A 4,787-nucleotide genomic window follows, 5' to 3' on the forward strand; every position below is an offset into this window, starting at 1 on the left:
GTCCGGTTCTCTCTGGAACCGGACGATTCCCGTTTTTTTCACCGATTCGATCCGTCCATGGCGATTCCTTAGTCGAACCTGGCGAGTCCAGTTCGACTCAGCGTCTTTTTAAACACTGCTCTAAACAATCAAATTAGAGCCTACCTCAAAAATTTCACTAGAAGATAATGTTTTAATACCTAAATATCCTCAAATTGATGCATGGACATAGAAAAAAATACATTTCAAGTTATGGAAATAGTGTATTTTATAATGCATTTTTTAACCATCAATTTTCAAATTTTCATAGATATGTTGATCTACATGAAACTTCAGACTTTATAAATAAAGATGAAAATATATTTTATTGCTAACACAAAGATTTCTAGTATTGAAACCACATTTCTCGACACTATTTGAGGGTAGGAGCTTAAGCTCAATATGAACCGCACCCATATATATATATATATAAACGACACTTTTCTTTTTATTTTTGCTCATGCCCCATCTTAAGGATTCATGAGCCACCCACGAATCTGTCACTTCAAAATTTGAAGTCCCCACATGTATTGCCATGGCGAAACAGAGAAGTGCTAAACCCAAGCCTTTTGTAACCTAGATCAAACTCCAACATATTGTCTTCTATCTGATGCCCTCCAATGGTGATGGAAGCATCGATAGAAGACAACGGTGACGGCCCCGCATCCAAAACCCCAAGACAAAGCGCACCGTTGCTCATCTCCACCATGGTATTGGAGCCATACATGGGCCACGTCTCACCGTTGTCGAGCACCAGCTCGATCTCCGGCACGATTGCTCCAGTGAGCGTAAACGGCAATCCCTCTGGACTCAAGCACACGCCGAACGGCTTCACCCCAGCGACCCTCGTCAGGTTCATGAGTGCTGCCTCACGCACGAAGGCCGCAGTCACGGCTTTGTAGATGGAGACCTCGAGCATGGTGTATGGGATTGCGGTGCTGATCTTGGTGCCGCCCCTTCCTGCCCAGTAAAATTCCAGCAGGGTGGTGTTCAGCTCGACGGCCTTTTTTTCGATGTTGATGCCCTTCACTTTGATGAAGTACTCGCTCGAGGGCTCCCCTTCCCAGTTTGCGGCTGCGGTACCGAATGGGTTTACTACAATAGGAGTGTACGTGAGAACCTTCGAGGCATCGAGGTTGCGCAGCATGTATGGGCCTTGGCCGAAGAAGAGGACGCCGGGATGCTTGGACGAGCCAGAGAGACAGAGCCCGAAGCGTGGGCGGAAGCTGAACTTGGTGGCGAGCTGTGCAGACAGGCTGATCTTGCGATTGCCAAGGCCAGCGATGCCATGAGAGGGGGGTGCAAGGCCTTTGGTTAGAGAGGAGGGGGCGCAGGAGAAGAGGTAATTTCGCGTAGTGACTTGTATGCCAGGGGCTCTGCCATCGGTCGAGCGGATCGCGAGCACATCTTCGAGGAGTCCGCCGAGGCCGGATATGGCGATGAATGGGTTGGATGGGACGACACCACACGTTCTGTTAGGGGCACACCCGGGGCCAGGCAGGGTGTAGCAGCGGGCGCAACCAGTAGTGACGATGGAGCACTGGGAACGGCGACAGAGAATGGGCTGGTATGAGGAGGAGGTATAGGTCGTGCCGCATTCGAGCCAGAGGAATGCCCCGCCGAGGTCAAGGGTGAGGGTCTCGGGTTGGAGAGGGGTCTTGAGGTGGAGGGTTATGAGGTATTGGAGGGTGGCTGGGTCTTTCTTGACAGGGACTACCAAAGCTTTGGGCCTGAAGGACTGGGCATGGGATAGAGAGACATAGCAGCAGAGGAAGAAGAAGGCCGAGAGTGAGAGCAAAGCCCTCCTTCCAGTTGACATTGATCAGTTGAGAGAAAGAGAGAGAGATGCCTATTCAGAGGGAGCAAGGAACTTAAGTAGAGATGCACATTGAGAGGGTGCAAGGCACCTTTAAGTGAGTTGCAGGTGGGTAGGTTGAAGCCGTTTGCTTATCATTTACTGCTTACAACGAAGCTGTGTGTTACAAAGGATTTTACGTACGGTCTGGATTAAATTTACAAGATCACCTTTGGTTTGTAATTTTTTAAAAATTTACAATGAGGTCCTTCTTTCACATTCATTTTTAGTACTATCTTTATCTTCGGTTCTTTTTTTTTTTTTTTTTTTCTCTGGGGCAAAGTGGGGAGAGGGCTGAAAGAAGGATACCTGTGATCTAACCGGAGTATCTAATAATTTTTTTCTTTCATTTTCAATTCTTTTCTTTTCTTTACAATCTAGATCACTCACAAGAAATCTTTTTACAATATAACAACTTCAAATGAAATAATACAATAGGATCTCAAAAACTTGAAGCCATTCAAAATCACACTTTTCATTAACAAAGAAGAAACACAACCTGTGCTTAGGAATTAAAGATATAATAAATAAATATGGAAGAAACAAAAGAGAGTTCCGGGGATTATCTCACTGGGCTTAGTACACCTTACATCAAGTCTTCTCCTTCCGATGATATTCGGGATCTTTGATCAGTCTCTTGATTTCTCTTTTTTATGGTAAAACCCAAATAATGCACATGGATCACAATCTAGAACCACCCACCTAAAGCTTTAATGCTTAGGCCTAATTCAAGTCTATTGGCTTGATCCTTATGAGAGATATAAATCATGAAAGGAGGGAGAAAACTATTAGCTAGGGATGATCTTTTTGTTGCTCACAAAATCACATAAACAAAACCTAGCTTAATTTAGAACTATGAAAGAGATTCAAGTTTAACCCAACTAGCTTGGGCATATGCCCCTTAGGATAGTTTGAAAGAGAGACAAAAGTAAGCTAAGGTGGGGCGTGGCCCCTTAGGTTTCTTAGAGAGAGACACCTATGTGAAGCGTGCCCCATAGAGAGGTTAGAGATAGATTTTATTTTAGAGAGAGAAGAGAGAGTAAGTAAGAGGTATAGAGACAAGGGAGGAGTATGATACCTTTTATAGATTTTAATGTATTAAGGTTTTTTATAAAACCGTCAGAGCACATCTTGACCATCGATCTAAAGAGACTTGTAGGATGAGAGATGTGAACCATCCATTCTCTAGATCTACTATCAGATGCTAAGGAAGGTGCTAGAATTTTATCCTTCCCTTCCTAAACCTATTCTCATCAAATAAGTTAAATAAAAAAATTAGCTTTTTACTTTTTTTATTAGTAAATATTCATTCCTAATTTTTCAAATCAAATTTTCTTGATTAATAAGATATTATAAAACTCAATATTATCATTCCTTAATACAAATAGGCTTCTCTTCAAAATAGAAAGCCAACTAGCAAGGGATACCTCTCACCATATTTAGCAAGAAAAGGCAATCCCCTATGGGTGGAATGCGCCACCCTTTGGTGGCCACTTATGGGCCCCACTCAATTGTCCCATGTGATTTAAAAAGGCCTCCAATAATTACGGAGGGTCCCACATAATTTAAAACAACAAAAATTTATTTTTAGATTTTTTAAACCTCTTAGTTTATTTAAAACTTTAGAAATGAAATTATCTTAATTTATAAATCCAAATGAAAAAATTAAAATATCAGAAGATTCATAAAAATTCAAATAAACATTCTAAAAATCAAATAACATAAAATTAAATAAATTAAATTAAATTAATTTTGATGAGAATCGGATACGAATAGGTCTAGGATTTAATCAACGCAAAGGAGCACTCCACCTTCAACTGTGGACCACTATCCACACTAGGTTTCTCAAACTGACCCAGTAGTTCTCATGACCCACAGTCTACTGCAGGGGCTCATAGTTTAACTACCAAAGTTAATCACTGGGCTAGGGGAAGTAATTTCAGTCTATGGATTTCAGGTTCTTCCCTAGATACAAACCATGATCCGTCAGACCATGACTCTATGGTGCATAGGGGTAATCTCTTGCACATATACACGCTTCACCCTTAATGGTGAATTATTATCTCAGTACGACTATCTATATACATGTTATGTGATGAAATAATGTTGAGGTTTTAATCATGTCTCTATAGACTATTCATCACACACAATGGTCACACAGTCCCTCTCATCCGAGCATACTTCGACCTCATCAAGAGCTAACCCATTAAACCCTCCTAGGTTTTACCTATATGGTCAGGTACCATGGGTTTTCAACTCGACTAGCCTAGTCCGAGTATCGGCAAATTGCATTTGCCTAATATAGTCCATAAGAGAACCACACTCCCACTAAGTTTATGATTCATTTATTCAAATGTTTATACAATCTCTCTTAAGGCCTTTAAAGGCCACATAAACCCAACAAGGGCCCCTACCTTAGTAGGAATTGAGCCTAAGACGTAGCGTTACAATTGTCGAGCTCTAACAAATTAAGCCCAGGCTCTTTTTCTAAGTATTATCTTATGTTCGATGTTTTGAAGGTTTCATATATTAATTTCAAAAGAAAATATTGAACCGTATTTTTATTAATTATTTATTTTTTTGTGGATTTTGGGGCAGTCCCATGCCTTAGATATCATACTGGCGGTGATTTGCAATTGAAAATATCTACTTATTTTTAATATTTTCTAAATAAAAAAAAAGGGCGATCCAATGTTACTAACATGAAAACCTCAATACCACCCAATTTAAGCAAATAACATGTTAATTTTTCTATAAAATAATTATTAGGATGGCCTAAGAATTTATTTTCATCTCTAATTATAAACTTTGAAACGCGAAAAATACTTCAAATCAAGTAGATCTATAAAAACATGAAAATCTTGAAAATGGACGGTCCATTTAATGTGTTGTAAGATAAATTCTTTTGGGACTT

General features: G+C 40.4%; 1 non-coding gene across 1 annotated transcript; it reads right to left on the bottom strand.

Annotated features, from left to right (window-relative positions):
* Positions 1 to 317: 317 nt before the first annotated feature.
* LOC18434841 (putative aspartic proteinase GIP2) lies at positions 318 to 2,603 on the bottom strand. Its single transcript, XR_016060348.1, has one exon. It is a non-coding gene; the product is annotated as a putative aspartic proteinase GIP2 (transcript).
* Between the last annotated feature and the right edge of the window lie 2,184 nt (positions 2,604 to 4,787).

The sequence above is a fragment of the Amborella trichopoda genome, chromosome 1 (assembly GCF_054954075.1).
Source record: "Amborella trichopoda isolate Santa Cruz 75 chromosome 1, AtrichopodaSantaCruz75HAP2 v2.0, whole genome shotgun sequence".
In the NCBI taxonomy this organism is placed as follows: Eukaryota; Viridiplantae; Streptophyta; class Magnoliopsida; order Amborellales; family Amborellaceae; genus Amborella; species Amborella trichopoda.